Below are 9,208 nucleotides of genomic sequence, written 5' to 3'. Positions count from 1 at the left end.
GACATACAGTAGCAGCAACTCTCAGGTTAGTTTGCTTCATGCAGGCAGGAAACCATCAGTCACTCTGTAGCCCCTGGTCCAACACACACACACACACACACACACACACACACACACACACACACGCCCACACACGCACACACACACACACACACGGATGCAGTGTAGTAGATGAATGTTCGGTGGCAGGCAGAGGGAGAGGTTTTCCACATGAAGGCTTCTGTACAATGGATCTGTGGTCATTCTCCATTCCACACACACACACAAGCACACACACATGCACACACGCACACAGTATATCGATGCGAGCACACACACACACACACAGAGAAAGCGATGACACTTTGTGTGGGTTCAGCTGGGTGATGAATGGAGCAATATTTCAGTCTAAACCAGCATCCCTCCACAGATGGTGGTATAGAAATGCCTATACATTACACACACACACACACGCGCACACACACACTTACAACCTGTCTGTTTTTTTTAACACTTACAGAAAATGTCTGAAAAGCCCATCTGTCAGAGTGTGACAGGATGTGCAGCTCACAGGCTCTACCTGTCTGCTCATATGTAAGCACACCTGTGTGCAAACGCATCCTGCTGCCGTGGAAACAGACCCTCATTAAACTCTGCTCACTTTTCTGCCGTTTCATCCTATAAGGCGGAAACGAGCCAGCAGCAGAAAACACAAACCAACACTGATAAGCGCCGGCGTACGAGGTAAAACACGTGCCTCACATTCACACACTTCCAAACATGTAAAAGCAACACACACACACACACACACGCAGTCACGCTCTGTGGTTTGTGTGATGCCAGGAAGCCTGCAGGTCTGGTAGCAGGGGCCTCTGCTGTCCTACTTGTTTTCCGTCCAATCTTTCACTCTGCATGCACAAAGCCATGCTGCAGACGTCCGATTTTAAAAAGTAGAACATTTCATTATTGGCTCTAGCAAAAAGTTTAAATAACAAAAACAAATCAGCAAACAAAAATCAAGGTTTGGAGACGGTGAAATCCTGAACACGAGCAGAAAGCCGAGCCCTGATCTGTGATCTTACTGCTGAAGGAGCTTTGAGGTAATTTGTCACACTTAAAGCGGAACAAACTCTTTGTGCAACTGAGCACGCTTTTGATTTATGCGAAAAATGATTTATCCAAGCTCAGTTCTCATATCAAATTTAAACAGCAGCAGACTTTCTGGCACACTGAATGTGACAAGCCTTCTAGCAGCCCACAAACAGCAGCTCAGTTCAAAGAAGCCGGGATTCGCCAAAGACGGCCGATTCTCTGCAGGAACCACGGTGGAAAAGGGTTTAACGGCTGGAGAAGACTACGTTTAAAACAAAAACACGCTGCCATTTTGGTAAGCAACAAATGGTTTTTGTTATCCATGAGAAGGTTCCGAAATATGTGCTCAGAATATAGAAATTATATTTCAGAAGCAGGAGAAACATGAAGAGAAGGTGAAAGTAAAGATTAATATTTCATGAAGTTCAACTCTGCTTGTTGAAAATCAATCCTTGCTATAGAATAAATATTCTGGTTCTTTCAACAATAGAAATGACTAAACCGCTTTTGAGTCAAAATCTATAAAAACCCAGAACAGAGGATCATAAATGAGATGAGAAATTCCTTCAATTTTAACAGAAAACATCTGATCAGTTCAACGTTGTTCATCTGACACCAACAATGCACTCAAGTCATGATAAATTATCATCAACAGTGTGAAAAGACAAATAATAACCAACACAACTGCATAAAACTAAACTCTTATTTTACCTTAACATGTAAGATTTCATAAAAACTCCAACTAAAGCTGACAAAGTTCAACTTCATCTTGTTTTTCATATCATTTACACATTTTAACAACGAAGAGACAAATAGGCTTGGATGTAATTTATAAATAGAGAAAATATTCAACAAAAATGGAGCCCAAAGGAAGCTTGTACTAAATAGCAGGTGACCCTAAACACATCCCTGTGGAACCCCATAAATGAAAATTCTAATTCATGTATAAGTGACAAGATCATGTTTGCCTGACTTTATGCTTTTAAAATTAACAACCAATTCAAACCATGAAAACAACTCACTCCAAAATTAAAGCAAACTGCAGATTTCACCATTTTTGACTTAAATTATATATAAAAAACAATTGAATTCAAAGTCTTCTTCATGTTTTATGATGTTTTCTGATATTTTAATTTTACTTTTGATGTTCTACCGTTGAAGAATAAAATGCAGTTGCTGCACCATCAGCTTTAGAGAAGCTCTAATCTCTAAAGCTGATATATTTTTATATTTTTAGCTTTTTTAGTATTTATGCATTTGCTTTATCCAGGTGTTTCTTAGCTGAGCTGTTTGCATTATATGTAACCTTTTATAATGATGAATTTAATATTTGAAGATGCTTTTTCTTCGTTTGTCACTGAATGTTACACTATAATTAATTCAGAACTGAATTTTCACAGCTTTACTTGAGTAATACTCTAAATAATTCACCGAGTGCTTGCATCTGTCTCAGAGTTGGTGTTAAACTTGGGTGCTGTTTATTTTTCACCTGCCTGGATATCTGTGCATAAAAATAGGGGATTCCTGTTTATTCTGAAAAATGAGCACAAAGTATTTCTGACTTTGAGAAAGACAGATTTCAGGAACATCTGACGTACCAGAGAGCTTCCAGCGATGATGTTTATAGAAAGGAAAATCCACAAGTCGCTGCACAGTTGAAGTCAAACTAATTTAATCGCCCGGGACGGGTGAAGTCAATCTGACTCAATTTGCATGAAACACCGCAGCAACCGAGGATACCTTGTGCAAACCAATTAAAACCATGAAATAAACCCAATTTTCTGTTCAAATGCTCATGAATGTCACATTGCAATAATTTAGAAATAATATTCAGCTTTAATGTGCTCAGGAAGCATTCACTGAAGCGTGCCCTTTATTTAAAGGAAAAAAGTATATTTTCATTCATATTTTTTCTCCAGAGTTCCTCCTGATGACATTAATGTGTCAGACTGAGCTGAATTAAACCAACACTGGGAAGGAAAACAAATTTATACGGGGAGTAAGAAGACATTTCTTATACAAAACAAGCTCAACATGAGGATATAATAGCTAATAGAGATGTAAGTTATCAATTAATTAATTMATCTAAGGTTGATTGATCTTATCGGTTGACTAATGATTAATTTTCCTAAAAAAAACCCTGAGTTTTCTCTTCAAAGGGTTTTGACTGTCATTCCATAAAACAAAGGGCTAATTTTTCATATGTTGATTGTGATGTTTAAAAACTGAAAATGTATGTTTCCTCGTATTATTAACCTTAGACATATTCACAATATATAACAAAACGGGAATCAAAAATGTTGGTTAATAGAAAAATAAAAGATAAAAAACTTAATATGTAACTTATAAACAGAGAAATTCAGGATGGCAGATTTTATTTACCACTCAGTTTTAACAAAGTGGGCAGAAACTGATGGAGCTTGTTGAGTGTTTATATTTTATAAATATAAAGAGCATTTTGCATCCCACAGCCGATTCTGCTTGAACACCATCCACCATCTTTGTTTCTCTTACAACTGGCTCCATGACCAGTGGCGCCCTCTTCTGAATGGAGGTCAAACTACAGCACTGAAATGCGGTCGAAGCAGACATTATTAGTCAATCAATTGGAACTAATTTTAATCTAATAAACCATTAATTGTAAGTTGATTAATTGCTGGCATCGTTATTTTTGACTAAAACGTAAATATTGGCATCTCTGACAGAACAAAATATAATTTGAATCTGGAGTGTTTTAGATTTACGGGTCACTATAAGCTTGTTGACAACATGCAGCTCTTTCCAAGATGTCTTGGATTTCCCATCTGTGATTCAGGCCTCGTTTTGTGATGCCTGGAGGCTGAATGTTGCAGGAAGCAAAAAGAGTTGTGTTTCTCCCCCTGGCCATCTCCTCCTTTCATCAGTTTTCTACACACACACACACACACACACACACACACACACACACACACACACACACACACACACGCAGGCATGTATTGCTGAAATGTGGCTGTTAACAGCACTCACACTCCTGTAGCCAACAGGGAATCAGACAATGTAGTACCAGAGATACAAGCATGCACTTTGTGTCATACACGTAATTCAAGTCTTTCACAGTAATCTGGATGAAGAATTCCACATAATAAAGACGGTTAAAGGTCATGTAGGAATAGAAATGTGCAGATAAATGGGGTAGGGTGCAAATACACACACACACACACACACACATGCACACACACACACCCACACACACACACATATCTGAGTGAGAGCAGAGGTGGTGTGATATAATGAGGGTTGCAGGCTGATCAGGCCGCAAAGCTAACTCTATGGCTAACTCTGCAGCTGACTCAGAAAAAAAGGTGGCTCTAATAAAAGTTAATCATATCTGGAGCCTTTAACCTGCTTCTTTAATCTTTTCTCTGCCCTCATCTGCTGATCTGTCTTGATCCAGCATTTTCAATTCATACCTGCCGCACTAATGCTGCATTACCGCCAGCTGATATCCTATTACATCCCATCAGACCATAAAAGACAAACCCCGAACCCTGCAGAGGGGAAAACATTTAACTAAACACTATTCCTCTGAGAACAAACCTCATAATGAAAGAACAGATTCCTTGCAAGTCTTAGTGCATCAAAATAAACCCTTTCTAACTTTCTCCACTTGTAGAATCTTTATTGTATCTCAGCTGAAAACCAATAAACCTGTTTGAGTTGAACTGTGCAGAACATGTCACATTAGAGCTTATAGGTTTTAAATTGATGTGAAGGTTTAGACTCTCCAGTACGTTAAATATGTAATCTCACATTAACCTTAAAGCCACATTAACACCCCTGCATTTGTTCAATTCTAGGTCCGAACATCTACGGTGAGCCAAGCGTAGAAAACAGAAATTTGTCTGACAGATACAAAAGCCATTTTGTGGACAGGAGGGAGATATTCTTCACGCCTTAATGAATTACACAGGTAAAATCCTGAAACGTAGCATTTAAATTTCACCAAATTCATCCATCAAATTCTAGTCTGTGATAAGGAAGCATCAGAGAAAAAGAAAATAAAAAAGAAAAGAAATCGATGTTCAGATCTGCCCTCTGAGGAATTGATCAATTTTCCCTTCAGCCACTGTACCAGTTAAAAAACACACATTTTGTTTTGCCAGTTATTTAAGGATTGATTTGATCCGCTGCCTTTAACTTTTATTTTCTAAGCAAAAGAAAAACATCTTTGTTCTGTGTAACCCTCCTTGTTTTCCAAGTGGAAGTGTTGGCAAATAAAATCTTTAAAAGCCAAAGCTATCGAGCTGGAAAAGCATTATTTGGGCAAGTTACCATAGCAACCAATTTTTTACGATCTGAGAAAGAAGAGGATTTGACTGAACTATTACAAGTAAATAAGTCCCACTTAGCAAAGTTTCACTCAAACTATTTGAAAAGTATTCTTAAAAAAAGTTTTTTTAAGAATTATTATCGCTGACATTAAGAACAGCTCTTCAGTTTGTCCCCTGATTCTACCCAAACCCTGAGCTTCTCCCGGGAAACGRACCGGATCAGAACCATCAGTGTTTCCGATGTTCTGGTCAGGTCGGTGTGTACTGAACATGATGGTACCTCCGCTTTGTGAAGAGAYGCTTTGTGCTTTTAGAAGAGGAAGTGCACTTTCAGCTGATGTCTGCAGCATTTCCGACCCCATCGGCGGAGCAGAGGAACGACTCAAAGTCACAGTTCAGACCCGTAATTACGCCTCGTCTTTGCTTCTAATTCATGTGTGTCTGTGACTGCACACACACACACACACCCCCGCACACACACACACACACACGCACACACACACACACACACGCACACACACACGCACACACACAGATGACCTTCTCTTCAAAGTGCTGATGTCCTGTTTTCCTCTGAACTCTCAACACTTTGAGCTCCAGAGGAGCTGCTGCCGTTTCAGCTGTTGCTACGAAACAAATGGGAAATGTGTCATGCAGACACTGCTGCTGGTTTTAAAATGATGCTCTTTAAAGATAAGGCATGTTTGTCTGGACAGGAAGTTTTTACAGACAATTTAAAGCTTTCTGCCTTTTTCCTGAGCCATGGAAGAAAGTAATAAATGGCAATTACCTGTGTTATACTGACTTGGCTGTAATTTTGTGGAGATTCAGAGCAAAAATGAGRAAGTTCACTTTACTTCAGTAAATGTTTTAGTTAGGATGCATTCACATCAGCCATGTTTATCCATCCATCCATCTTCTTTACACCCTTGTCCCTCAGTGGGGTCGGGAGGTGTTGCTGCCTCTCCAGCTAACGTTCCAGGTGAGAGGCGGGGTCACCTGGACAGGTCGCCAGTCTGTCGCAGGGCAACACAGAGGCAAACAACCATGCACACACACACTCACACCTAGGGACAATTTGGAGAAGCCAATTAACCTGACAGTCATGTTTTTGGACTGTGGGAGGAAACCGGAGTACCCGGAGAAAACCCACCATGCACAGGGAGAACATGCAAACTCCATGCAGAAAGACCGGGCCGGGAGTCGAACCCAGAACCTTCTTGCTGCAAGGCAACAGCTCTACCAACTGCGCCTCTGTGCAACTACACAGAGGCGCAACTACTTTAATCCAACTGAAGTTCACTTGCCTAGAAAGTTTTATTTGTTTCTGGAGGTATGAATGCACAATCAAACTCTGTCAATAAAATAAGAGTGATGTTTGTCGATTTGGATATGGATAGTTGGTTATTTGAACACAAAGCAATCTGGGAATGTAATCATATCTAAAAAAAAGTCTGAAAATGATTGAACCACAACAAACAGCGTGTCTGTTGGTCTGAGCGCTGAGCTGCTCTTCATCCAGATGACGAGGTCCAGCCTCCTCTGCCGCTGTCAGAGAGAGTGTTTGGTTGGAAACGCTGTCAGCAGAATAGATGACCAAACTTTACACACGCACACGCCTGMTGTTACAGTGGAAATCTGATTGTGGGAGTTTTGCGTTTTAAATATGAAGAACAAAAAAACAGCAGATGTAATCATGTAATGGTCAGCAGTCGCTCAGTGGACAGGATTTATGTTTGAATTTCATCATCTGGATTGGATCTTTCTCTTTATTCTGCTTCTGCAAACTAAACACCAAATTATTTAGAGCCTCAGCGGCACTCCAGCCTTATTAAAAAAAGTACGTAAATCATCTTTATTTAGTGCATGTGCCAACAAACATAAAACTTTAATTGTTCTCTTTGAGGTGGATGGCGCTGACGGAAACAGGGTGAGCTCTAACTCAGAGGAGTGGAGGGGCTTTGGCCCCTTTAAGGCTCCAGATGCAACACGAAGCTTTTACTTTATTCCACCTGCAGCTTCAGATCACTCACTGGAACAGGAAACGGCCAAGAGGAAAATCAATCCTTCAATCTTTAGCTCTTTAACGACACGATGGAACGGCAGAGGCATTTCATTCCTGCAGCTGGGAGTCGGACTGGGCTCAGTGTTCATCCCAGTCAGCTGGGCACATTAGCGTTAGCGCTGTTAGCTTGGAACGTTAAAAACTTTCTCCTGGCTGGAGATCGTCTGGGTCTGTGCTGGGAACGCCACACAAAAGCATTTTGGGTTTAAACTACCTTCCGTTTAGTGACATTTTGACTGATTGAAAAAATAATGGAATCTGTCATTAATGCAAAAGAAATATATAAAAAATAGTAAAATAAAAAATAAAATAGGGAAATTAAAAGTTGTGTCTTTAGAAACTGTTGCTTGCTGAGAAATATCTCAAGTAATGTTGGGAAACTGGATCCTATGTGCCACTTCAGAGCACAATATTTTACAAAAATTCACTAAGGTGAATAAATATAGGCCTATCTTTATAAATATACTTTATCTAATTATATATCACTACTGCCACCAACAGCTTTGGAGGGGAACTGCTTGTTCCAGTGGCGTACAGTACTGATAAGTTACCTACACATGGGAACAACCAATCACGAGGCGAACTCTGAATACTTTCTGAATAAAATACTTACTAATAGTACTATTAGAACTTTACTAAAAAATTACCAGACTTCACAAAATTACTATTTGCGAGAGCAGGATTGTGATCTGTTATTTACCTCATTAATTGTAGAGGTTTTAGGCCAATCTGGACTCAGGTGGAAACCATAAACATGACATGACTTCACTGTCTTTAAAAGTCTTTATAATAAAAATGTATAAGCAGAAAAGGGGAAGGTTTCCGAGGTATTTTCCTCTCAGATCTTGATTTACTGGAAAGTTGAAGCTTGGAAAGTGGGAGTCGTGAAATTGTTCGTTTACTGGGGATTGTTTCACCCACAGGAATATATGGAGAATTGATCCACATGTTTGCTGGAAACCGGGAGAGCTGGAACTCCCAAGGTAGCGAGATAAACTTGTTTTTCACGTATTGCTGCAATTATCTGGTTTCACCATGAGAAAGTAAATGACCACTTTGACCATAATCCTGAGTTCAGTAGTCGAGTAAAGAGTCCATGTTGGCAACAGAATAGAGCGATGAGGCAGGACGTTAACTTATTGAATTAAAGTGTGAACAAAGTGATTTTCTGTACCATTTAAAGAGCATGTCTTCCAACAGAATATCCATTTTCATAACTTAATTGTTGCTGTCGCACGCAGCAGCTGGAACTGTAAATCAGCTAAATAACGATGCATGTGCACAAATCTTTTTAGCCTCTGATTCAGTTGACTTAGCATGCGTTGGATCCACGCGCTCAACCTGCACGGCATCATTAGGGAGATGGAGTCTGTTGGCCCTGAGCGAAGCAGGAGCCGGAGCAGCATGTCACCTTGAAGATCCAGGACAATTTCAGAAAGCAAATGACCATCTGGCTGCCATTTTACACAGCAATATGAAGCTATTAGAGAAACACACAAACACACACACACACACTGGGTTAGTTAGTCAGCCAGTCAGGCAGTCAGTCGCTGCTCTCCGTTTAGTTCTTAATTGGGCGCCGTCGTAACTCGCAGTGTTTTCATCACTTTAGAGGACATTAGACTGACCTACATTTATCAGGCCACCGTTTGGCAGAATGTAGCCTTTAGAATCAGGGTGAGGTTTTGGTTAATGTGCTTTTTGTTCCTGATCTCACCCTCATCAACCTGCTGCTCACATGACTCCACCTCAGTGTCAT

The 9,208-nt window shown here is 40.1% G+C and overlaps 1 protein-coding gene across 1 annotated transcript in view; it reads right to left on the bottom strand.

The window, feature by feature from the left end:
• Positions 1-9,208, bottom strand: part of galnt14 (UDP-N-acetyl-alpha-D-galactosamine:polypeptide N-acetylgalactosaminyltransferase 14 (GalNAc-T14)) — a 142,894-nt gene that overhangs the window by 71,413 nt on the left and 62,273 nt on the right. The window lies entirely within an intron of this gene.

This window comes from Poecilia reticulata, linkage group LG21, assembly GCF_000633615.1.
Source record: "Poecilia reticulata strain Guanapo linkage group LG21, Guppy_female_1.0+MT, whole genome shotgun sequence".
Taxonomy (NCBI): domain Eukaryota; kingdom Metazoa; phylum Chordata; class Actinopteri; order Cyprinodontiformes; family Poeciliidae; genus Poecilia; species Poecilia reticulata.
The sequence above is the reverse complement of the archived record's forward strand: the minus strand, read 5'-3'. Positions and strand labels throughout refer to the sequence as shown.